Source organism: Molossus molossus, unplaced genomic scaffold (genome assembly GCF_014108415.1).
Source record: "Molossus molossus isolate mMolMol1 unplaced genomic scaffold, mMolMol1.p scaffold_m16_p_19, whole genome shotgun sequence".
Lineage (NCBI taxonomy): Eukaryota > Metazoa > Chordata > Mammalia > Chiroptera > Molossidae > Molossus > Molossus molossus.
Window position 1 is genome coordinate 21,564,981 of NW_023425354.1, and position 27,595 is coordinate 21,592,575.

The following is a 27,595-nucleotide window of genomic DNA, read 5'->3' on the forward strand; positions in this document are numbered from 1 at the left end:
AACCGTCTTTGGGCTGAGCAGCTACGAAGTGCGAGGCATCCTAAACAGATGAATTTAATCTGTTTTATCCGACTTTTTAAAAGTCCTATTATGAAATGAATGAGGAGACAAAGACATTCAAATTACTTTCTCAGGGTTATCTAACTACCATGCCATAGCCACAGGTTTTACACTGTTCAGTTTTCTTCTAAGTCTTCCTATACAAGTTGAATGCAGATATTACCCTTTCTCATTCGTTCATGAGAAATTCAACAAAGCCGCCAGGTGAGCATAAAGAGTCCCATATATCCCCAATCCAACTTTCCCTGTTAATGTCAGTATGCATGTGTATCACAAGTAATGAATCCATATTGATACATTATTGATTTTAAAAATCCATACTTTATTCATTTTCCTTCATGTTTTCCTAATGTCCCTTTTTCTGCCCCAAGATCCCCTCCAGAATACGTTACATTTAAATGTCACGACTCTTTATGTTCCCCTACACTATGATAGGTCCTCAAACTTTGACTGTCATTGATGGTCTTGAGGGTTATGAGGAACACTGATCGGGCCTTTTGTAGAATGTCCTTCGATTTGGGTTCTTCTCGTGTTTCTTGCATGGTTATACAGGGGCTACGGGTTTGGGGGAGGACACCCAGAAATCAAACCCCATTCTCAGTATATCACATCAAGGGCACACAAGTTATCACAGTTGGTATTCGCCTTGACCACCAGGCTAGACTAAGACTTCCAGGCATCTCCACGCAAAGTTTCTGCCATCCCCCTTCCAAAGTGTCCTCTTTGGAAGTCCAAGGAAGTGCTTTCAGATGAGAATTATAAGAAACATAGAAAAATAACACACAGACCTTCGAGTCACCGCAAGTCTAGCTTGAACAAATCACACAGAGAGAGAAAGAGGGGAGGAGCTTCTAGTCCAATAACGATTATTTACTAGAGAAGGGGTGTGAAACACTAAATCTGTACAGCACATTCCATCAGCACAGACACATGCTAGACGTGAGCTTGTTCTGGTCGTAGGGAAAACAAAATTTATTCCATCACTCCCTTTGGGGGATGTTTTGGTAGGAGAGAAGGATATACCTTAGGCAACAGAGATTCCTTTGCAAAATGAACCCTTTGATGATCTTGAGATTTGATCCAAGGAGCATTTCCTGAGTGCCTCTCTCTGCATATAAGATTCTATTCCAGGTGTCGGGGGAGGGATGGCCGGAGGGGTGCACAGATTCCTAACACCTGTCCGGAGCTCCTCATCTCACAAGGGAGTAAAGATGTGTACCCAAACTGCTACCACAGCAGGAACAGAAAGCACAGAGATCCTAAGATAAAGCTAGCAAGAGCTCTGGGGGCCCGAGGAACAAAAGATGTTCTAACAAAGAGAGGAGAAATAAAAAATACTTCCTGGAGGAAGATGAGATTTGACCTGAGTCTTGAAAACTGGATTTCATGAAAAAGAATTGGTTCAGGCGAAGGAAACATCAGGAACAAAGACCTAAAGGAGTTAAAATCCTAAGGATGTTTCAGGAATAGAAAAGGAGCTGGAAAGGGCGTGGCCCGGGATGCACCTGTGTGTGGGGATGCCGGCACTGGCCAGCACTGGGCGTGCAACATCCACATTCATAGAGAGATGGTGAAAGGCCTCGAATGCCTTTCCAGCAGGTCTAGGCTGGATTCTGTAGGTCACAGGAAGCATTTCTAAGTACGGGAGTGGTCTGGAAAGCATTGTGTTTCAGGAGTAGTCCGGAGTATGTCCTAAGGACAATTGTTGGGTTGGAAGAGATGAGCGGCAAGAACACTTTGAAGACCATTTGTTAAGTGTTGGTAGATACTAGAGGTAATGCAAGAATTAAACAAACAATAAGTCATTAACTTAAGGGAGCAAGCCAGTACTTGGTGTGATGAATTTGGGGTCATTCCAAGTTTTCTGTAGCAAGAGTCAACAAAATCTCTTATCGCTTTTGTTTGTTTGTTTTACCCTTCATAACAACTTCTGGGGGTAGACCTTATGCATCTGCATTTTCCAGATTGCAAGAAAAAACGTGGCTCAGAAAAGCTGAATATCATGTACAAGGCCACACGGCGAGCAAGTAATGAAGCCTGGGTTTGAACTGTCATCCAGAGTGACTCAGGAGTCTGACCTCTCAGGACATTCTGCGTCAGAGCTAAGTTTATGGATGGTCTCATGTGTCCATGTGTGAACCATCTATTTATGGGTCACCCAGAGAAAATGTGTAATATCAGGCTGACTTCACCCTGCCACCCAGCACGTTCCTGGAGTACCTCCCAGCTGGTGTCTACTCAGGGAACAAAAGCTCACTTCAATATTAGCCCAAGTCAAACCTAATTAGAAAGGCAAATCCACTCTCAGCCTTCCCAGCCCCAAATTGGTGGTACATGCCAAGCAGTAACTTTCCTGTGTTTTCTGCTACTTTGGTTTCTCAGTTCTAGTTCTGATCACCCTGAGTGATGCTCTGTCTAAAAATGGACCCATTTTCCTATTTTGCTTCCAGGTGAAAATCCTCTATGAATTATCAAATGCTAGTTCTATCACTCACCTTGCACTGGAGCTATTATGGCATCTGAAAACTTGAGACACTGAATTGAAAGACACTTACTGAATGCATAACTTGTGTCAAGCTCCAGGGGATCAAGGTGATGAAGGCAGGGTCCCTACACTCAAGGAGGTACAATCTAGGAGGTAACATATGATTTGTATTTAAATAACTGAAAACTTTAGTTAACCAGTACTAACTCAGGCCATCTGATGTCTACTTGATGCTAAGTCTTGCCAAAGTGCCTGGTGCAGACCAGTGCGTCACAGCCTTGGCTCTATTGATGTTTGGGGCTGGACAGTTCTTTGCTGTGGGGGGCTATCCTGTGCATTGCAGAATGTTCAGCAGTCTCTACCCACTGGAAGTCAGTAGTAGCACAGCCCTTTCCCCCAAGTTGTGACAACCAAAACTATCTCCAGATGTCACCAAATGTCTCCTGGGGGCCCCCATTGAAAAGCATGGGTTAGTCTATGCAATGTCTGTCCTCAGAAGCTGCCATCCCTATCATCTTGGCTTCCATATAGGGAACCTCGCTCTGTGCTTGCTTAGTAAGACACTAGGCTAAGTGTTTGTCTTAGGTTATCTCAACTCTAGATAATGCAGGGAGAAGAATATTGTTATGATCACCTCCCATAGGTGGAAGAAACTGTGGTTTACTGATGTTAAGAAATATATCCTCTAAGTTATAAAGCTAGTATAAGGTAGAACTAGGATTTACAGCCAGGCCGAAATGCTCTAAAACCATAATCTGAGACTGACCTCCCTAAATATAGCCAGTCATCGAATACAAGGAAAGAGGGCAGCTATCTACTCATAGCTGATGAGTTCCAGGCACACCGTAGTCAACTTTTCATAGGTAATGCCAAATTTAATCCTCATTCAAAACCACGATTTTATTCCCATTTTACTGGTTATGAAACTGAGAGTCAGACAAATGAAGTGACTTTCTCTCAAAGCTCCAATGCTCATGGTGGAGTCTACATTCAAACCTAATCCTTGCTCCCGAGAAAAGACATATCCTTGCTTGTCATAAGCCTCTCCATCGGTCATGCACACAAGGCACAAGCTATACTTCCATCCCAAGGAAACCTGCAGAATGGGTTCTTGGGGCCAAGTACCCACAGCTCTGCCTTGAGCATCCTCCACTGACTCCCCCTCCCAGCCCCTGTCCTGGCTGCTGCAACTCTTCCAGCCCATTGAAGGGGGTCAGTTCTCTGTTTCAACAGCCTCCTGGGCTCTGCCTACCCTCTTCCAACCCAAATAAGTATGTGGGTGTTTGGTGAGTGTTTTTTCTCACTGGGAGGCCCCGCACATCAGAGTGTGGATTTTGGTTTCAAGTCTTTCCTACCTTTTGGCCAACTCTTCTCTCACCTACTGCACTGGGCAGCCCCGCCTCCCTCCAGCCTCACTCTTTGCCAAACCCTGACTCTGGCTGGAGCCGAAGGCTGCCCTCCTTGGATGTTGCCCTCTTTGGGTTCCATGAATAAGCCAGCAGGAATGCTTCAAGAAAGCAAAGCCATCATTTTTCCACCAAAGGGGAAAAAAATACACTTTCATGGTTGTGCCGAGTGAAAACACCCGAGGCCTCCTGCGTGGCTTGGTCCCTGGGCTCAAATGGGCACCACATCGGACTTGAGAGGTGAAGTCATTCTGTCTTTCAATTCCTCCGTGTTTACCGCTGGGGCGCTGGGGGGGGATGCCGGACTCAGATGCAAAAGTGGTTTCTGACCAGCAGTCATCGCTCACATCAATGGGAATTAAACTCCCATAAAAATGAATAAAAAGGCAGCAAGTGGCCTTAATAAGAAAGAGACAACTCTTCCCACCACAAAATCCTTGTCATTTAATTACAAATGAGAGTCCATTAGGGGCTGTGTTTCCTTTTCTGGGCCCGAGGGCTAAGAGGTCCAGGAAACCGGCCGGTGTCGCTGTCAGCACATCTCCCTGTTTGATGGATTCATCAAGCACAAAAGCTCCCAGGACAGTGTGGCCTCTGTGAGCAGCCGAAGAGAAGAGGGAGTGAGCGTGTGGGGACACTGGCCCTCTCTAGAAACCGGCAGATTTGTGGACACCCCATGCCACCATCCAAGTGGAAGACAGGATATGACCAGACTCAAAGGAAAACTTGATTGAGTATTCAAAATCACTGAAGCATGTATGAAATCCACATGGTCCTAAGCTTTTAAACATATGAGTCCAAAACAATTGAGGAGCAGAAGAGTACGGTAGAAAGAACACTGACTTGCAAAATCAGTGAAACTAATTAGAATGCAGCACTAATCACCACTTGACTCAACAGTGGTGTCTAACTGAAGACAGCAGTTGTAAAATTGTACTTGGAATGAAGGAGATTTGAAAATCTACCTCACTTAAAATGGTCTTGGTAGCTCCAAACTCTCACTTGCTTTTTGCAACACTGACTGATGGTGTTATAATCCCTTGAGCGATGAATTTAAGGTGACCTAGCCCAAGCCGAAGGGCCGTTCTCTTCATTACTCAAATAACGATGATAAGCGGTGTTTGGGTTTGCCCTCCTCACGCGAGTGCTCGAATAATTTTATACAAGCCTGTAATTTCTCCTTTCCTCGTTTATTTAACAGAAGCGAATGGCATCCAGCTAGAAGCTCATCTTTCTTTGTGTGAACTGAACTCAGAGAAGTCACCAAACTCAGGCTGAGAACTGGGTTTGGCTCCTGACTCTCTCTGGAGTGACCGCCAGAGCTACAGCTCTGTGCAGCCGGGGGTCACCATCCCCTTTCTAGTCCACGTCCCGGAGCACAGACCCGGGGACTCCATCTGTGTGGACCACAGTGGGGATGGCTGTGCAGTGCAGAGACCCTGGCCGCTCTCAGCAGGCCAGCACACCTTTGTGAGTCCGAGTTTCCTCCTTCAGGGCAAGAACGACTTGGTCTACTTTTCAGGTATTGCGGGAGATAATGAGTGTGACCCTCCTAGCATAGAGCTGTCTGTCTGTATAATGCCTGACACAGCACCTGGACTATTGATGTTTTATGAATATAAACTTGATTTGAATCCAATTGAAATCACTCATTCTTCTTCTTCTTCTTTTTTTTTTAATCCTCACCCGAGGACAATTTTTGCATTTCTCTTCAGATAGAACGAGAGGGAGAGAGGGAGGAAGAGAGAGAAAGAGAGAAACATCGATGTGAGAGAGATACATCCACTGGCTGCCACCCACACGACCCCAACAGGGGCTGGGGACGAACTGCAACCCAGGTACATGCCCTTAGCGGGAACCGAACCTGGGACTCTGGTCCACATGCCGGTCGATGCTCTAACCGCTGAGCCAAACTGGCCTGGGCAAAATCACTCATTATTCTTTAAAAATAAATAAGTAGCCTAGTGTATCATCTCCCACTGGTGGGTGCTGAGGTGCCAGGACAAGCGGGGGATGACTGCACGGGAGGGTCTGCAGCCGGTGGCTCTGGAAGCCGAGCACAGAATCGGAGCTCTGGGTTTTTGGACAGAAAGTAAAGGTGTGGCTGGTGACGGTGGGGAGAAGTTCCACGCAGGTAGTCAGGGTGCGGTGGAAGACAGAGATGGGGTTCTTCTCAAAGCCTTCTCTAGAGCTTGAGCAAGAAGGAGCTTTAATGAAAACTCGACCCCGTGGGTCTTCTCATGAAGGTGAGATGTCACCCCAAGGATGGCTCTCAATGCTGGGACCAGCGTCCTTCAACAGACTCAAAATCCCGGGACGGGCTTGACCTTAACCTGCACACAAGGGGCTGCTGCTCAGGGAGCCAGGAAGCCAGCTCCAAGAAGTGAGAAGCGGGGCTGGAGACTGAGCTAGGTCTTTACAAAGGCGACGACTCCTCTGGGGCTGGTAATTCAGGAGATGGCCCTCGGAGAGGACAATCCTGTTTTAACCCAACTAAACTGCAGAAGTAAATGCTAAAGAGGAAGGAAAGCCAGATGCCTTTTGTGTCACAAGAGGGAGACAAGTGGGTTCTCCGCTGAGTCATAATCGAAGCCTTCCATTAACCAGCCCATTAACTGGTGAAGAAGGCCCAGGGGCCCAGCTGCAGCAACAGACGCTCTGTCTCAAAGCATCCCCTCTCTTTTACTAAGCACCCTAAAATGAGTCCTATCACTCACTCTGGCGACTTCCCCTGCTATAGCACGATCCTTTATGTGCACACCGCTTGGGAGTTGAGAACGAGTCTTCCACGATGACCGAAGAGCAGCTAGGACAGCACAGCTGGTCCGTGCGGCGTCCGGATGCGAGGACGCACAGCTGTCGCACCACACACGTCCGGGTGGCATTGTCTTTGTGACTCCCACTTTAAAGATGCAGAAGCTGAGGAAGAGAGTTGAGTAAGTGGCCCTGATTTGCATGGCTTTTTGGAGAGAGATCCTGGACTTGAACTCAGGTCTCCTTCCACTATGGAACTCTCTCACATATCTCTAACTTCATCACACCCTTCAGCGGCCTTACAAAGTAGAGCTTATTAGATATATTGCTCATTTGGAGAAGCGAAGACCCAGAAAGTTCCCCCAGGTCACACTGCAGGTAAAAAGCCTAAGAGGCGAATCCAGGTTTCTGAGTATTATGCTCACTTCATTGCACCACAGCTGTTCTTTTATATATATATTTTTTTCACTGTTAATATTTTTCCTTTTATTTTATTTTTTTCCATCACTATTTATTCCCTCTTCCACCTCTCCCCACCCCTCCCCCACACCACAGCTGTTCTGACATATTACAAGACCCCTGGGCCTAGACAGAGCAGAGTTCCCCAATACCACCCCCACGAGGCACGGACGCGCCCCGACACGCACGCTCACGCACAGAAAGGAACGTGCCACCTGGAGGCACTCAGAAGGAAAGAATCGCCGAGTCCAGCGGATTGCTAGACTCCCACATTCTTTGGAATCCTTTGGAATCATGGGCTAGCAGGGCCGTTCCCGAAAATGAAGTCAAGCCGATGGCAGGGAACGCGGAGCTCTTGTCCAACGCACTTATTCCATTCCCACGCGATGCAGTGCTTTCCACGGAGGCCAGCGCTTGCGCAAGGAGCTGCAGACGGGGGAGAGGAAGTGGGCGTGGGCCACCCCTCCAGGGTGCCAGGAGCCCCGCGATAAGCTCGCGCAGAGATCCCTGGGCCGTGTTCTTGGAAAGGGAGCCAGGCACCGGGAGGATGGCCCGTGGCCACCGAACCCCCCGTGTCACTCTCCACATCAGGGCAGAGGGTGGAGGGCACAGAGGACGGTGCCTTCAGCGATGCAGTCTCCCTCTTGGGGAAGCTGTTGTCCCACCACACACAGGATTTCTCTAAAGGACGGTTGTGTTTTAAAGCCTCTTGAGTAGTATGTGCTCAAGAAAGTAGTGGAAGAAAACTTTTGTCATTGTAAGGAGCCCTGATTTTGTTGTCAGAGAGAGCTGAACGCAAACCCCATCCTTCTCCTCCTAATACGGTGTGCACTGAAAACCCTGGGCACACAGATGCACCTTCCCTAGCCCCAGAAACTTTTCTATAAAACCGAGATGCTGCGTCAGAACCTACAAAGCATTACAAAAACATTTTGAAATATGATTGAAGAGACCAGACAAATAATAAGGGCTTAAAACATTCCTCTTTGTGATGATTTCACGACAACTCTGCCCCACTGATATTACTGTGTCCATTTTAGAGAGGTGGATTAATACCAAGAGATTGTTCACTTTAAAACTGGACATCCACACCCCACCGGTGTGATTAGTGGACTGAGCGGAGTCCCATGGACTGAGAGGTCCCGGTCTGATTCCCCATCAGGGCTGGTGCCTGAGTTGCGGCTCAATCCCCAGTAGGGGGCGTGCAGGAGGCCCCTGATTGATGTTTCTCTCTTACATGGATATTTCTCTCTCTCTCTCGGTTCCTCTCTCTAAAAAAAATCAATTTAAAAAACCATATTTAAAAAAATAAAAATAATAAAATAAAACCTGACATCCAGGAAGCATCGCCTAAGGTCCATGTGTGTGCACGCCCACGGGAGACGGTGGTGATGGCAAGGTCCCTGGAGGCAAATGGAAGAAGTCAGTAAACAGCTGAAAGCAAAAGGGGCATAAAACATATTGCAAGTGGTCTACACTCCCAGTCTCGGCCAGATTCAGGGCTTATTAAAGGAGAGTAGTTATAACTAATATTTATTTATCAAAACGATTAAAGACCAAACCTCAGTGTGAAAGAGACGCAGCCAGGTGTGGGGGGATGGAGAGGCAGGAGAGAGAGCAGAGCAGAGCTAATTGAGCCTTTACTGTGTAATAAGTTAGCACTTTAGTTTCACTACCATATTTAATTCTAAAATAATTCTCTACGGGGAAGGAGACTACTAATTGATCCCTTCATTATTCATATTCCCTCTGCAACTGACTGTTGCCATATGACCAAGTTCTACCACAAGGAATATGAACTTAATTTGCAACTTCTTCATCACCCTCTGAAAAGAAAATGGCTCTACCCTGGTTGGTGTGGCTCAGCTGGCTGGGCATCAGCCCATACACCAACAGGTTCCGATTGGATTCCTGGTTGGGGCACAAGCCCATGTTTTGGGTTTGATCCCCAGCAAGGGGCATGAAAGGAACACCCGACTGATGTACCCCATCCCCTCACATGAATGTTCCTCTCTCTCTAAATTCCAATTTTAAATCTTTTTTTTAAAAAAGAAAGAAAATGGCTTGCCTTTCACTTTTTCTTCTTCCTCCATCCCATGAACTGGAATGTGGATATGGTATCGGTGCACCAGCTTTGATTATGTGAACAAAGACCACACCCTCAAGCAGAGGGTCTCAACCAGGGGTGATTTTTGTCTTCTCAGAATACATTGGCAGTGTCCAGAGATGCTTTGCGTTGTCATAACTGGGGAGAGGATGCTATTGACACCTGGTAGTTAGAGACCAGGGATGCTGCTCAATGTCCTACAAATCATGAGAACACCTCCCCACCCTCGCCCTGCCTCCTCTATCGCAGTGTCTCTATTCTGTGTGCAAATGGCATCTTCCCATTCGAAGATGCTCTCTGCATCCAGCTATCTGATGATCTGGCTCATCTCTCCACTGGTATTGAAGCTCTTAATATGCAGGATGAACCTAAAATTTCCAGCCTGACAGCGATGTGTGTCACTGCCTTTGGACAGACAACACCAGCCCACGGCTTCCTTTGCACCTCTGGTCACTTACATGTGATCACAGGAAGTGGGATGATTAATGTTGACCAGGGTAGGGTCCTCCCACTCAGTGGTGGTGACCACGGGAGTCTCGAGGTCACATGAAACCTACAGAATCACAGGACCCTTCACTGGCCTCGTGATGCCAGCCTTCATCACATAGCATGGTGTGGGGTCTAGAAGTGAGTTTACATGAGTCATTTCTCACAGGGTTTATGCACTTCGGTACCACACAAAGCAATGGCTTTCCAATCCTTTCCTCACGTAGCCCCATTCTGTCTTTGACAACGCACCTCTTAAAGTAGGCAGTGGATATTACCCGTAGCACAGAAAGGAGCCAGTCTATAAATGTATCTCCTTTCAGTCAGGGGTTCCCCCTAGTGATCTGATCTTCACTCGGGCTCTTAGTATCTTGTTATATGTGACACTTTCCATTAGCGGTGGAACAGTCCCCAGACGGACAAGTCACCCACCACCTCAGCTCCAAAATATTTCTTAGATTTGCATGGGCCCTTCCCAAGCCCCAAACACTAACATTACATTCATTCTAAGAATCTGAATCAGACTATTTAGTTCAACCACAATAGGAATTAGCTAAATGCTCTAAAACAAAATAGGAAATCAGGATGCCACAGGATTTCAGTTTAAGCAAGCCAAAGCCATATTCTAAGGAAACCAAAGAAGGAATGAATACAAACAAGGTGTAGAGAACAGTGGGGTGTTGAAGTCCCCTACTATGACTTTATTGCTGTCAATCTCTCCCTTAAAGTTCACCAAGATTGTCTCTCTATATTTAGGTGCTCCTATATTGGGTGCACACATGTTTACAAGGGTTATATTTTTTTGTTGGATTGATCTGTTTAGTAGTATTATGTAGTGACCTTCTTTGTCTCTTGTTACGGCATTTGTTTAGAAGTCTATTTTGGTATCCCAGATTTTTTTGTTTGTTTTTATTTGTATGGAATATTTTTTCCATCTTTTGTTCTGAGGTGGGTCTCTTGTACACAGTATATATATTGGTCATGTTTTCTTATTCATTCATGTCTTTTGAGTGGAGCATTTTAATTTATTTACATTTAAGGTTATTATTGATAAGTACTTCTTTATTGCCATGTCATTCTTTATACCTATGTTCCTCTCTCTCTCTCTCTAGTTCTTCTTCTTTAAGTAGGCCCCTTAACATTTCTTGCAGTACTAGTTTAGTGGTAATTAATTCCTTTAACTTTTGTTGTTGTTCTGGGAAGCTCTTTATTTCACTTTCAATTTTAAATAACAGACTTTCTGAATAGACTAGTCTTGGTTTGTAGGTCCTTGCTCTTCATCACTTTGAATATTTCATGCCAATTCTTTCTGGCCTCATGGAAGCTCCCTTGTGAGGTAGGCATTCTTGTGATCCCCATTTTTAGTGGTATAAGTGAGAAGATAAATGTTACGTGGTGAGTGGTTATTGGCATAATCCAGATTCAGCCACTATGCTGTCGAGATCACGTGGAGAAGGGGAGTGTCCGATGTTCCACACTGTGTCTGCTTTTCTGTGTTATTCTCAACTTGGGTCTCAGCTGCCCTACCTGTAAATCCAGATGCTGCTTCCTCTTTCTATGGCATGTGTAACTCTTTGTGGGCCCCAGTGGTAAACAGGCAGAAGTGGGGTAGTACAGATGGAGCAGGTCACCACCCTTCTTCCTTCCATGCCCTTTATTCTATTCTCCACTAGTACACAGGACTGTATGGGGCCTATCAGGCTTTGCTGAGGTTTGGGGAAATAGCCCACCTTGCACCACTGTGAACAACTATATGTGAATATTAGCCGTGACTTTTCCTGAAAGTCCTTCATCAACCAGTCAAGAAAATTTCTCATTGCTTACTTTTCTGGTTCAAGGTTCACCAATGCATTGTCTGGCCTCTTTCTTATGCTCCTGTCTGTGTTACACTGGGGACAACCCACACAGATACTTGTAAAACCTACTTACAGGCTATTGCAAGTTACCTTAGTACAAAGAGTTCTAATACACATTACAGAGATGCAGAGTAGATGAGTGGTCCCAGGGAACAGAGTTCATGGAAAACGTGAATTGGAAGACCCAAAGCTTGCAAACTGTCCGAGAGGTATTAGCGAATCCTGATGCTGTATAGGGTGTCACTCGTTTTCCCCAACTTAGGTAAAGTATGAGTGACCGGATCACTGAAAATTGAGAAACATTTGGGGGAAGAAAGAACTCCATGAAGTCTATGTAGATGACCAGAATCCACAGAGAATGACAAGTCAGTCTGTCATCTCTCTTCTTTTCAAGATACATTTCTTTCCTGGGGACCTTTGCACTGCTTTCTCAAGAGCTCCCGAGCCTGTTAGTAAATAACACTGTTGGGTCTTATTTCTCAGAAATCACTTTGGCAAGTGAGAAAAATTCAGTCAATACCTTGAAAAAACCCTTATCTTTCTACTTTTGTTAGTGTTAAGAAAAATACTATCATTAAGTGAGATAAAATCAATGTAATAAGTTAACAATGATGAGGCATAATTTGAACTCAAGTCTGTTTCATTCAAAATCTCACTCATATGCCTTCCCTTCAATTTTCCTGACTCTCACGGATGTGCCATAAAACACTGTACCTACTTGGCATCTGAGATATCTTCGTATCATTGGCCTAGAAATGACACGGTAAGAGAAAGATTTCTTGAACCAATGTCAATTAGAACATGGAAAAAATATTTGACCACTTTAGGGCATATCCAAACTATTGCAAATTTGTGTTTTAAATTCTTATGATCTTGTGTTGGTTGACTTCTGGCAAAACGAAAGTTTTCGTTCAAACACTGAAGATGTGTGGGTGCACACGCATGCACATGTAGACACGCCCCTTAAAGAACATCTGAGGCATCAAAGCAGTATTGTCTGCTAGGTACAGACTAACTAGAAGCACACAGAGTCGATGTCTGAGCAGTGAGTTTAGGAAGCAGAATCGGCACAGGCAGCTCTGCACCCAGGCTCCTCATTTTCTGGAAGGTCTCTTTGCCTGAGTGCACACAAATCAGTTTTTCATGTTGAATCATTCGTATAACTTCTCAAGTATTTGTTGATACACCCATGGTGAGTAATTAATAAGTAGTGGTGGTGTTGTGGTTTGTTGATTCACTTGCGATCCACATTACAGAGTTGTTACCCTTTCGATGACACGGCTAACAAAATATTAAACTGTGCCTTCCTAAGGCTAATTGTTTATTTTTAACGACTCCTTGAAAATGATAATGACTAATAGTTATTGAGCATGCATACTGTGTCAAGACTATGTTTCGTAATTTAGATAAATTGTCCCATCCCATAACAACTTAATGAGTTAGCTAATACATGTTCCATTTTAATGGGAGGACAGAAGCACAGGTATATACATACAAGTGGTAAAGTTGGGAGACCTCCTGTTTAACCACTAACTTGATGAGCTGAGAATTTTAAGGAGGACTTTTATATTTCGGGTAATTTAGGTTAAGAACAGAGAGTCAGTATGAATTCAAAGTTACACTCAGGATTTTCTGAGTGGCAGAAGTAACAGAATGAAACTTCATGGAAATTATGCTAGTCATGCTGTATTAATGAATGTTTTGATTTAGTGGGAGTGTTTGGGAAGACTATCCCTACAGCTTACCCATATGACTTCCTGGTGAGAAATGTGGACACCATGCATTTACTGAGGAACACCCCAATGTCTCAACCGCAGATCGCGTCCTCTGGGTTCCAAACATGCACATCTAACTTTCTACTTGACATCTCCACTTGGATGCCTGATTGTTGCATCAACTTTAGTGTGTCCAAAATAAAACTTGTATCTTCCTCTGAAGGTTCTCCCTTTCTTTCTCTTCCTTTCTTTCTCTCCTTCTTTCCCCTTTTTGTTCGTTCATTCTCTCTCTTTTCTTTTCTTTTTTCTTTTCCTTTTCTCTCTCTCTCACACTCTCTCACTCTCTTCCTCCCTCTCTCCCTCCTTCTTTCTTTCTCCCTCCCTCCTTCTCTTTCTTTCCTGCTCCTCCTCCTCTCTCTCAAACATTCAATACCACAACATAAGTGCTCAAGCCAGAAACGTGCATGTATCCTTAATTCCTCTCTCTTCTTCGTGCTTCCATATTCAATTGGCATGTCATGTGGGTCCTAATATTAAAATCATTACAAAACTGTCCATCTGTCTCCCTATCAAGCCGAAACAACGTCATCCTTCTCATAGACTACGCAGTAGTTGCCTACCTGGCCTCCCTCATTCCTGCCATCTCTCAGTCATTCCATTTACCCCACAATGGCCAAAGGGATCTTTTAAAAATGCAAACCAAAGATTCTGGTTCAAGATAGAGGATTGAACATGTTCAGTTAAGTCTTTGTATTTCTAAGTCCCCTTTGCAGTAAAAATTAGGGAAAAATAATAATTTGCCTCCATAAAAACAGAGAATGGGGTGGAGTCATTAGTAATAGGATGTTTCAACCCATATCTGTAGATGAGAGTAGATGGAGGTGTATTGGCTGGTACAGCAAATTAGAAGAGAGAGCTGAGCATTGACAGACTCCACACAGATTCCTGAATCAAAACACCTGGCATATGGTGGTGGGGAGTATGGGCATAAAGACAGTTATGAAAATCTGTAGACATAAGTTTACTCTCCTATTCTCTTCTCTACTCTTATATCCACCATGAAAATATTTCTGATCTGCTGTGGGGGTATAATGTGAATTTTTATTTAAAATTTTTAAATAAAATGTACAATATTAGTCAACCAGTCAGGGTGTGTCCCTTAAATTCTGGCATGTATGGGTCCCTCGTGTAACAGCAGGATCTCTGCCTACTAAGCTTGAAATGAAGCCAATTAGTGAACAAGCTCCACTCCCAAACATGAAGTCACCTTTACACCATTTAATTCTTAAACATAAATAAAAAGTCCAGGATCACTTGCAAATTGAGGAAAGGTGCTAATATGAAAAAGAAATACCAGTGAGGAAATCACTGTCAAAGCTGAGGGGAACAGTTCAGAAAAATAAAGAGAAAAAGAAAATTAAATCAATTCGCAAAGAGATATAAAAACAATTTTAATTATTATATTAAATCAGAATGCAGTGAGAAAGGTACATCAAAAGAATTATAAAGAGCTATTGAAAATTAAAAATAGGCCCTGGCCAGTTCGGCTTGGCCGTTAGAACATCGGTCCATAGACCAATGAGTCGCAGGTTCAATTCCAGTCAAGGGCATGTACCTTGGTTGCAATTCGTCCCAGACTCCAGTTGGGGTCGTGCAGGAGGCAGCCACTCAATGTGTCCCTTTCATGTCAATGTTTCTCTCTCTCTCTCTCTCTCTCTCTCCCTCCCTCTCTCTCCCTCCCACTCTATCTGAGCAAAAATGGGAACGTGTCCTTGGGTGAGGATTAAAAAAAAAAAAAAAGAAAGTTAAAAACAGAATTAGAAGAAATAACAAAGAGAGAATCAAGAGTGAAAAAAAATAAGGAAATCTCTCAGAATGTAAAACAAAAAGCAGTGATGGAAAATTTGAGACTAAAGGTCTGCCTCTTGACTAGTAGGATTTTTAGAGAGAGAAAACAGAAGCAACAGAAGGGAAAATACTGTCAAATAGATAATAGAGGTAAATGTTCAAAGGTTAAAGGATATGAATGTTCAAGTTAAAAGGGTCCTTTGAGTATCTAGCTTAGTAAATTAAATGTAAAAAACACCTTGTAATCATCATGAAATATCAAAACACCTAGGATAAAAAAAGATAGTTCCATGTGTTGAGACAGAGAGAGAGAGAGAGCTTATCTATAAAGAAAGAAAAACTATGCTGGTCCCAGACTTCTCTTCTGCAACACTGCATGCCAGAAGACAATGGAACACTGTTCAAAAGAATGAGGGAATTCCAAGTCCAGCCAAAATACCTATCAATGTGAGGATGAAATAAAAGCAAGGCTCAGAACATTAAGGCCAATGCATCCCCCCCCCCCCCCACGAAGTTCCTTGAAGGTTTAAATGACGAGAGAAGAAGAAATGAGATTCATGGAATAGTGAATCCAACTCAGGAGTGTAATGAGGGAGAATCCCAAGATGACTACTGCTCATCAAACCTGGAGATAAATCACTTTGGAATTGAGCAGAAGGGATCCATGAGGGATGGAAGCAGAACAAAAAGACACTTGGAAGATCTGATGGAATCTTTGAGCTAGAGGTCAAAATACTTTAGGGATACAATAAAGGTACACAATAAGTGGGGGAGGGAGGATGTTAAAAAAAAAAAAAGATGAAGGAGCAAATACCTTTACAAAGGAAAGGTGATCACAGCACATTATCTGGCTCTTCAGTAAATGACATTTAGATGGTTAAAACAATGAGAACAATGAGAACATTTTAAATGTAAATTTAGAGACAAAATACCTGGGATGTGGAAGTAGAGTATAATAGAATATAGAGGAAACTGGGAAAAAAAGGAGGTGATAACATCCTAATCTTATAAAGTGAGGGGTCTAGAGAAAATAGCTATATTTAATACAACAACCAGAAAGTAAATATATTATTGAAACTTAAAATTTAACTATTGAAGAACTTCAAAGAGTGGTTAACTACTTTGGAGACTGGGCTGGCCTGGAGGTCGGTATAAGTAAGATGAGTCATCAATTATTATAGCAAGAATTTAATAGATGACATCTACATTTAATAACTCAAAAGAAAATGGTATAAGCATATTTTTAAAGATAAAGAAGTAACTATAATAAAAGATACAAACAAAAACCAAAAGAGATAAAAAGTCTTGCCATGGAAAAATAGAATTAGGCCCAAGGAGAATAGTCAGAAGACTAGCACTTCAATAGAAGCTTTTCTATAGTTTGGGAAGAGACGAATCTGGTAATCTTGGGCAGAAAATGTGGGTTAATTCATTGATTTCAAGATGCACCAGAAATGTGTATCACAAATAAGGTGAAAATATGAATTTGTTCAGTAGGGAGAAAACAAACACTGGATAGACTGCCCACTTGGGAACAGAAAGTGAAATAGGAAAGAAACAAGAGTCTTTGGATAGCTGTAGTTTAGAACCAGCATGAAAAGGTCAGGTATAGAAAGGAAGGTATTCTCTACCAAGGTCACATGGGACTGAGCACTTGTGGAGAACTTAGAAGAGTTGGTGGAAAAGCCAAGAATAGCACACAGGGCATGGTGGAGTAATGGGAGAGGTGTACACTTTAGTTCAGACCAGAGATTTAATCATATCGCTCCCTCTTGCTGGCTCTGCGACCTTGGACAAGCTACTTACCCTAATCATCTTGAGCCTCAGTTTCTTCACCTCTAAGACAGAGAAGATATATATATATATATATAATGCAAATTTCACAGAAGTGTTATTAAGATCAAATGAGGTAAACAGCATAGAAAACCCAATATGATAACTGCCCACAGACAGTCCTTAATAAATGTTCCTATTCCTTTCTTCTTCTCCCTTTTTATAGAAGATTACTAGGTTGCTGTTAAATAACAAAAATACTGTCCTGCAAACAAAATAGACCCAAAGTATGAATCAAGGTGGGTACAAAAGACCTGTACCCAGATAATGCCAAAAAAGGTTCAAAGAGAGGATCATAAATCAGTTCAAGATGATCTGAAGTCAAAGGAGGGAGCTTGGGTTGACAAAGGTAAGAGAATTGCTGGAAAGAAGCAAATCATATCCTGAGGCCCCACACCTAGGACTAGTACCAGGCACTCTGGATTTTAGGAGGAAACTGGCACACCTTGCAAACCACAGAGCAGAATTAACCCAAACTACCTGAGACAGGTCTGGTACACATCATGGAATGATTGAGAAGAGGAAGAAGAAAGAGCTGGGGGCCATGGGATCTTTAAAAATATAAGGGTTTCACATGAATAGGCATCTGGATGAAGGATTTGACAGAGAATGAGAGGCATCTGTAATGACTTCAGAAGCCAAGGGGGAGGGGGACAGAATCAACAGTGCCGTTGGGCCAAAAATGAATGGATCACAGGGGCAAGAGCAGAGGATGCTCACAGAACGCACAGTGATGCGTGTAGGCCAGCGTACTCCCAAGAAGCAGCCATGGGTGGGTATGCTCGTGAAAATGATCAGAAAAGTTATAGGAAAGAAAGAGCTTTGGATCCTATTCACATCCAACTGTGGTGTGAGAAAATGTATCACCTTGTTCCATTGCCATTATTACCATCACTACTCCGGATGAACTACAACAGGAAATTGTGCCCTTGAGAAAGAATCAGGCTTCTGTTAATGGCAACAGCCTTTAAAGAGGCTTTGAATATAGGTTTCATTTGAACCAAGAAATGAGGATTAAAAAGAGCACCGTGGGAAAGCCCAGCTTACATGTCTAGCACACAACAGGAAAAAGGGAAGTTATGCTGCTTTCAAATGCCTCTTCGAAGACGGCAGGAGAACAGGGTTCAGAGGAGATGAAAGGAAGAGAGAGGCTTCATGGTGGGCTGCTGGTACATTGGGTGTACTGTATGTCTGCAGGTAGGAGAGGAATTCTGATCTTACTGGAAAGGGTCTAGTGTGGTCTGGGCTAGTTAGTGGTGATACAGGTCCCAGCCAGGCTCTAACCACCTTTCTAAAACTTTGTTCTTAACTCAGGCTTCACATTCTTAGGGAAACTATTCCTGATCCCACAATCTGGATAAGTTTCTACCCCCAGGAGAACACATGAGCTTCAAGAGAGGTCTCTGGATCAAGTAAACAAAGCATTGAATTCTTTTTCCTTAGGGAGCAATGATCAGAGTGGACCATGGAAGGCTCTGGACCCCCAAAGTGAAACGATTGTTTCTGTAGACACACAAACTCTTCTCCTTTGAAGACAGGAAAAGAGATAGCCACACTGATTGTCCACAAAAGACAGAAGAGACGGAAGGCCTGTAATTACTCTTCCCTGAAGGTGGAATATTTTGATTGTTAAATGATGCTGTCTGGGATATTTTTAAGTTTCTCAGTTAAAATGCTTTCTTAGTTAACTGTGCCATTCTGAAAGGACACAGAGGTGAGGTCACAAATAAGAAAGACAGACAAGTCTTTTTTTTCTGAGATTCATCAAGCATCATGAAGGAGTCGACTCTAGTAGGAGGCGAATATCCTGTTGCTAAGTAGGCCTTGGCCCCTTCATAATTAAGAAAGGGATATTATGCTGAGTTGATGATCCAGGAACGTGGCTGGGGCTGTTTGTATGACTCAGTACATCAAACATGTAGCTGGACCCATCCAAAAGAAGAAAGGAAATACACACACATGCACACACCACCACCACCACTACCACCACACCACCCCACACACACATACCCCTCTCAAGAGGCCACCCACAGGCAGTGATGAATTTCCAAGACCCAAACTAACTGCCTTGGAATTCAATTAAAATGCTCTTTATTGCTAAAAGCTTGGGATGTGTGAATTGGGGTGTCACTCTACTTCCCTGAGTTGTTGAGAGAGGAGGATATTCCCAAGGACCAAGGGTGTCCAGCCAAGTCTGGAAAAGGTACAGGCCGGATAATGAAATAAAAGTTGTGTTATTCAGAAATGGTTGCTTCTCAATCAGATTGGGATGCTCCCTTGAACATTATAAATATCCAAGATCTTTTGAGGTATTGGGGATTGAGATATATAAGGGACATCAAGATGATAGAAAAGAGATTGTACAGAAAAATTGAAAGGTATTAAAATTACTCACAAAAGTAGTAATAGATAATAATTACTGACTTCAAATATTTAAAAGACTTGTGATAGTTGGATGCTGAGTTATATGGCTGAGGTTCAAGTCGTGGACCCTGAAGACTAAGGTTAAGAGATATCTTCATTACTGGGCAAAGGTGAAGAGTCAAAACAGACCAGCCATGAATCTGCTACTTGGAGCTCACAGAAATGTAAAACCAAAGATGAAATCCAAATGATGAAGCCAGTCCCATTGCAAAGGGGAGTCTGGGACTAAGTACAATATATTTACAGGGTGGCCGTAAATCCCAATTTCTCAGGGACAACCACATTACATCCCTGTTGTCACAATTAAGATTAGCATTTGTTTTGGAGCTTTTATTTTTCACTAAGTGTTATTGCTTACCTTTGCATTAAAATAAGTTGGGACAGGTTTGAAGAACTATACTTTATACTTCCAGCTTCCGTGAAGTTCTCATTTATAAGTTACGTGACGTATGGGCACCAAACATGGTCTCAATGAACCTGTGATTATGTCTGAAAGACAACCAATAATAACCTATCTCTCTTCTCCCAACTTTTGTTTGTTTGTTTCCCCAAAAAAAGATCCTGAGAAAATGATTCACATGCATGTAGCTTATTTTGGAGGAGAAGGAAAATGCAGATACAGGAGTAGGAGTGTGAAATGAGACTGGGAAAGCAGCAAATAAAGGGTTCAGCTACCTCTGAGCAAATGAAGCTTAATCGAGCTAGACAAACTCCGGCGTCAGTGTGAAAGGCTGGCCTCCTGATTTTCCCACGTGTGGTGTGGGATAGCTGGAATGTTTACACTTTGACTTTGATTAGTTATTGGTTGAGGATTTCTTCCAAGGAGCATTAATTCTCTAATTGTTAGGCACTGCACTACAGACATTAAACCAAGCTTTGGTGATTAAAAAAAAACCTTCAAGAAGTGCAGGTAAGTGCTGCTCTACATCAAAGTGATCAAGGCAAAGGGTTGTGGGTTGGGTACCAACAGCATTTCATGTAGTTCCGCTCTTGCACTACTCATATCCAAATGATGCTCATCATCTTTATAACACCTGCTTTACATTCTCCCTAGCCCGAACCAGCACTTCTGCTAGTCAAGGGTGTTTGCCTGGACCGAGATGACTGAACTCCTGCTTATACCTTGGACATGGCTGTTGTAGTATGTACGTATGGTTTCACTAGACATGGACACCAGTGGGTGTCCTAGTGAATCCCTTGACTTCCAGATATTACCCTCCCTGGCTCCCTTATGTAGCAACAACCCAATATCCTCATGATGATTAGGGTCTGTTATCTCTGGCAGTAGAGTAGCTCATTATTTGCTTGTTGATCTACTGGCATGAGGAGCTCAAGACAAACAAATGAAAGCTGTGATTTTAGGATCAGTGAAATGCTTACTATGTCCCCTTGTAGAAGCATCCACTCCATGGACACTAGAAGCTTTAGGCCAGTAGAATCTAAAATCGTGGGGTCAGGGAGCACAAATGACCCAAGTGAGTCACTAGAAGTGATGGTGGGAGGAGCTACTGCAGACCGATACTATACTGCTCGGTACCATACATGACCATTGGTTCAACTTATATCCCACCTCTTGAAGGACAGTATCCCAATCGACACCTTTAGGAAAAACTTACAGTATTTTATCAGGCCAGTAGCCTCTCAGTCATACAGTTTATGATAGGCTTAATGGGTCTCAGGATCCTATGGGCTTGGGGTCTCTTGATCAAAGTCAGAGTCCAAGTTTGACCTGAGACAGTCAAACTAGAGTGGTCTTTGGCCCTGTGTGCATGTGGGCCACAAGCTGAGATTTTTTTTTTTTAAAAAAAAGGACTGTACAAACAAAAACAAAGGTGAACATGTGACAGAGGCCATATGTGACCAAAAGTTTAAAATATTTACTTTCTGGCTCTTTACCAAAATAAATAAATAAATAATTGCCAGTCCCTAAAGTGGACCCCTACTTGCTAATTTTGGTATCAGGGAAAAGGCAGATACTACTAATTCCTACCAAAAAAAATCTCATATGGAACCCAATTCCAATATAAAACGAAAGGTAGAAACTGCTTTTGTCGAAGTGATAAAAGATTTTAGTGGATGGCTTAGAATCCCGTTCCGTCCTAACGCCCAAGCACCTCTGCAGAACCTTTGGGCTCAACAGAACATGGTCGAAAACATTGAATTTAGAAGGTCTCTAAACTCTTCCAGTGTTAATATTCTGACTGTTTTTCGTATTGGCCACTGCTGCTAAAGAACACTCTGGCCTCCCAAGAGCTGAATTTTGTTCAGTAATCTAGTCCAGTAATTATTAACATGTCTCCCAGGCATGAACAACCACAGAGCTCCGACAAAGTCACAGAACTGTGAGCAAAGCAATTAGATCTTTGCCCTCTTCTCCCCAAAGCTTCTCCGAGTTTCCTGAAAGTGTCCATTTCACCCCTAAAATCAGCCTTTCCGAAGCCGAAGCTCACTCCCGGGTGGGAACCCCGAGCCCTCGTCCGAGGCAAGGTTGGCTTTGACCTCGTCTTTTCGGTTTGGGAAGGTTTCTTTTTCAATAGGAGAAATGAGGTTGCGCTTATGCTTTTCTGAAGAATTTGAAAACACAGAAAGTAATTCAAATGGGCAATTCTTCCTGGGCTGGGTAACATTTCATTCCTTGCCAAAAACAGAGACAAACATCCATTCCCCGTTTAACTGGGGCGCTCCCTTTTCATTCTAAGGGGATAAGTTGTGCAACCTCTGAGAGTTGTACAAAGGTTTGGTTCACTGTCGTTCTGGCATATTGTTTATAGAATGTGCCTCCAAGGTAATGGCCTATATCTCAACGCCATAATATGTCCAATGAGCCAAAGCATCTTCTTTCCTGAAATCCAGAAGGGAATGGGGTGGAACTGATTCTTCATTCCCAGGACTATTCTACATCCTGAGATTCTAAAGCTCTCCCAAGATTCCGCAAATTCCCAAGGGACTTGCGTTTTCATGACTACCTATGGCTCTAATAACCTACCTCTATTCAACTCTACTCTGCCCCAGATCATTGTCAAAAACAATAGAGAAGCCTGGCCGATGTGGCTCAGTGGATTGAGCGTTGTCCCATGGACTGGGAGGTCCCGTTTGACTCCTGGTCAGGGCACACGCCCGGAGTTGTGAACTCGATCCCCAGAAGGGGGCGTGCAGGAGGCAGCCGATGGATGTTTTTCTCTGGTTAATGTTTCTCTCCCTCTCTCTTAAAAAACCAATAAAAACATTTTTCTTCTTAAAAAAAGAGCAATAAGCCTGCAAATAGTGCAGCCAAATATGGATTTCTCTATTTCTCCTTTCCATTCTATCAGTGTTTGCCTTGTGTATTTTGAGGGTCTGCTGTTGGGTGCATATATATTTAGGACTTCTTTGTTTTCATTACCTCATTATTTTCATTCCTGATAATATCTCTTGCTCTGAATTCTACTTTGTATATTTTTTATATTAATATAGTTACTTCACTCTTTTTTTGTTAGTGTCTGTAAGGTGTCTCTTTCTCCAGCTCTTTATTTTCAACCAATTTACATCATTATGTTTACATTGGAGTCTTGTAGACAGTAGAGTTGAGTCTTATTTCTTATCCATTCTGAAAATCTCTGTATTTTAGTTGGTATGTTTAGACAATTCACATTTAATATGGTATCAAGACAGCTGGGATTAAATCCACCATCTTGTTAGTTCTTTTCTATTTAGTTTATCTGGTTTATTTTTCTTTCTGCTTCCCTGTTTTTATGGCTTATCTTGTGTCTATTGATTTTTTTAATGACTTGATTTTATCTTTTCTCAGAGCTTATTATTTCTACCTTTTCACTTAAATTTTTTGTAGTTACTCTAGGGTTTACAGTACACCACTTTCATCAGAGTCTACAAAAATGTCAGTTTATGTGTAGCTTAAGAAACAGAATATTCTATATTCCTTCCTGTCATTCTTGCTCTATTGATGTCATATTTTAACTTTTACATTTGCTTATAAACATAACATATTGCTTCTATTTTTGCTTTAGATAGTTAACTTTGAGATCAATTAAATATTAGAAGAAATAAATTTTATTTTCCCTTCATTTATTTTATTTTCAGAGCTCTTCATTTCTTTGTGTTGATCCAAGTTTCTGTCTCATATCATATTTCTTCTGCCTGCAGAAAAATTTCCTTACCATTTTTTGTAGAGTAAGTCTGTTGGCAATGAATTCTGTTTTTGTTTGTCTGGTTAAGTCTTTGCATCTATTTAAAGCCACGGTTCTGACAAGTAGTCCGTTGTAATGTTTATCTTTTTTTTTTTATTTTTTTTATCTGTATAGAATGTGTATATTTGCCTTAAGCGATCTTGAAGATTTTCTCAGTCTTTGTGTTCAGTGGACTGAATCTGATATGAAAGACTAGGGTGTGTGTGTGTGTGTGTGTGTGTGTGTGTGTTACTTATCCTGTTTGGGTAATTCTGAGCTTCTTGGATTTTTGGTTTGGTGTCTGTTATTCATTTTGGAGTGTTATAATTAGAAATGCTGGGTTTGATGCCATATTCACTCTCAGTGCAGCACAGGCTTAAAGACTTCAGATTCCTCTGGTGATCTTTTGTTTAGCGTTTGAGCTAGTTTGCAAAAGGGTTTATCTCCATGTCTGCCCTGCCATAGTTTTACACAATTCTTCAGAAAAGATCTGCACTCTCATGTTCCTCTTCTATCCCTCTCCCTGCAGAATTCTATTATTACTTGTCACTCTTTGCTTGTTAGCCTGGTATTGGTGCTAGAGGGGTATTCTCCGTATTTCTGATTAAGCCTCAGTCTTTGGCAGACACCGTTTCCCAGAGTCTCAGAGATGTGACTTTCTCCTCCAGCTCTAGTCTGTACCCTATACTATTCCTGCTTTTCCTCCAGCTGGAGTTTCTTCCTGTTCCCTTCCCCCATTCCCGGGGATTTTCTCCAGCGCCCTAATGGCAATGACCTTCGTTACCCTTCCTCCCACAGACTTAGTCTTTTGCTCTGTAACGAGAGAGGAGAGAAGGGTCTCAGTAGAGTGTGGTGACCCTCCACCATTGCTCTTCCCTGCCCCTCGTCTGTACCTTCAAGGACACTTCACAGGACTCTCTTCCATCACGTCTGTGAGTACCCAGTGGAATATGGAGAAAAACCCTGAATAAAATGCAGCATCCCATTTCTGCAGCTATATAGAGGCTTCAGAGTCTCCTCCTAGTATTCAGTGGCATCTTCCCTAGGTAAGCCAGCGCTAGCACCCGTCCATCACTGCTGACATATGTCTCCCTTTCTGCTTTGGGCCAGTTGGTTGTCCTGAAACTTCAGTGTTCCTGTAGTGTCAAGAAAAGTCATAAATTTATATGGTGCTTTTTTTTTTTTTTAATGGTTAGGTTGAGAATGATTTTCTTTTCAGTTCTTTAAATCCTCCAGAAAAAACTTGAAGTCAAGTGCTTTGAACGTTTATCTATAAAGTAATTCTTTGAGGTTTAAAACAGTTCTCCCATTTGACAGTTACAGAAATGGGTGCAGACTAGACCTGTGTTTTGGTAGGCTGGTGTGGTGTGGGGAGAAATGGGTGCAGACTAGACCTGTGTTTTGGTAGGCTGGTGTGGTGTGGGGGATGCAACGAAGCAGAACAAAGCAGAGGCACGTTGGGAACTTCCAGTGTGTTGTACCCAGTTCCGTGTAGGCCCACTTAGCTGAGGAGAAATGAGGAGGGTGAGGATGATAGTGAGGATGATTATGAATGATAATTATATCAAATAAGATATTGAGGTATTGCATTGTCTTTATTTTCTACATTTTTTATTCTCTGTCACAGTTTTGCTTTTTCCCTTTTTGGACAATGGTATTCAGTGCATTAAGGACAGAACACAAATCTTTCAAATCATCATGTTTTTGGCCTTTGCATGTTGTAAGCCAGGGACAAAGATAGGGGAAAGATTTGTAGTAAGCAAAACTAAAATTGTTCTATTTCTAAAATGAGATAAAATTCGCCTGGCAGGGGGAGGGAAGCTGACTCAGAAGGGGGAGCAAGGGAACGGAGATGCGGGTATTCAGGTCAATGGGCCCTGTCCCTTGCTTCGCTCATTCAAGCTTGCAACCTGGCCTAGAGGTGGACAGAGACTCCAAGTGTCTCTGTGATTTCAAAACTGAGATGGCTGGTTCCTCCCTCTTTGGGTGGGGTCTGGAAAAGCAGGGGGACCTCAGAGGACCCCTCCCTCCCCACAACCCAGCAAGACCAAGAAATAGACTAGGAATGGCACAGTGCCTCTAGACCCTGTGGATTGAGGCAGGTTCCCAGAGTTCCCATACCACACCCCCCCACACCGTGAGTGCAGCAGATTCCCAGACTTCCCGTACCCCCACCCCCCGTGAGAATCCGGAAGCAGTGCAGCAGATCCCTGTGTGCCCAAGAAACCACAGGGAGAGGCACTTAGACTCATCCAGTGCATTTCCTGGGTTCAGAGTAATTCAGGACAGCAGCTGAATTTCTCCTGAGTCCCCACGGGTGGCAAGGAAGCCTATGACACAGAGTAGGAATTGAAGTGGTCTTTGAAATGCTACGACAGTGACCTGCTTCGATTCATGACTGAAGGCCAGTTCCAATTATGTCCTTCTAGGTGGATACCAGTGTAGACAGTGAATGACCTAAAATTAAAGTGGTATCCCAAAACACCCTCCCAAGGCACCACGCAAGTCCTTGGAGAGCAGATGCACCCTGAAGAAAAAGAGGTTGGAAGGCAACTGAATTGACTTGATTTCTTTTCTGTCAAGTAGTGGAATACGTACTCTTGTGAGAAATCGGGTCATAAAAAATAGATAAATTACTGTTCTTGCCAACTGATTCTCTCCACCACGATTCTTACTTGTTAAACTTTCAATAGCATTTTTATTGCACTTCAGCTACATTTCATGTATTTAGGTAAGCATTATATATATATTATCCTAGTTAATCCTCTCAACAAACCTATTTAGGTAAGGTAGATCCTATTACCAACTGCATTTCAAGGATGAAGAGACTGTGGCTTAGTAAGGTTCAATTAGTTGCCCAAGATTTCACAGCTAGTGAGTGTAAGGGCTGGAACACAACATAGGTCTTTATAAGCACAAAGCTCATACTCTTAACCACTAGAACTTAATAACTATACAGGAGACAGGTTTTCTTTTCTTTCTGAGGCCTAGAGTATAAAAATGTATTCCCTAAGATACCATATTTCCTTCTGTAACATTGATCTAACTTCTCTCTGATCTGTTTAGAAACAAAATTATCACTTTAAATAGCATCCTTTTGGATAAAAATTATTGAGTTACAGTCCTGGCCAGGTAGCTTAGTTGGTTAGAGCATCATCCTAATACACCAAGGTTGTGGGTTCAATCCATAGTCAGGGCACATACAAGAAGTAACCAAATGAGTAGAACAACAAATTGATGTTTCTCCCTTCCTTCCTCTCTCTCTTTAAAATCAATCAATAACTCTTTTTTTAAATTACTGACCTAGAAACAAATGCCTTACAGGAATTTATAACACCCAACTCATTGAGTGTCATAGCTAATAAAATTTTAGATCATATAGCTCAGAGGTTCTCTAAACCAACATCATAGATACCATCTGGGAAAAGGAGAGAAATGCAAATCTCCTGGTCTAACTTCTGACCGACTGAGTCATAAACTCTAGAAATGAAAGCCATCAATCTGTGTTTCAACAAGCTCTCTAGCAGATTCTGACGTACGATAAACTTTGAGAACCACTTTTCTAGCTCGATGTTGTGCATACGACATTCGAGATCTACTGTGCACTGGCATCAGTATGTGTCAAGGAATGAACTTGGAAAGATTGGTAGGGGCCAGATCAAGTTAAAGGATTTGAGCTTTAACCTGTACATAACCGTTTTGGTGGCAGGTGACAGGGTTAAATCTTTAAGCAGGAAAAAAAAAGTGGGCATAATTTGAATGGCATTTTAATGATTCATTAAGTGTACTTATGTATTCATTCATTCACCAAATAGTTATTGAGCACTTATAAGATGTGAGGCTCTAAGCTGTGCATCCGAGATATCACTCTATCAAGGTGTGGGTGGGCAACAATGACCGCATAGGAGGCTAATAAGAGGCTATTCTCCTAGGTCAGTGGAAGATGACATAAGCCTGAAGGAAAAGGCAGTAGGGGAGTGAACTGACTCGGAGATTCTT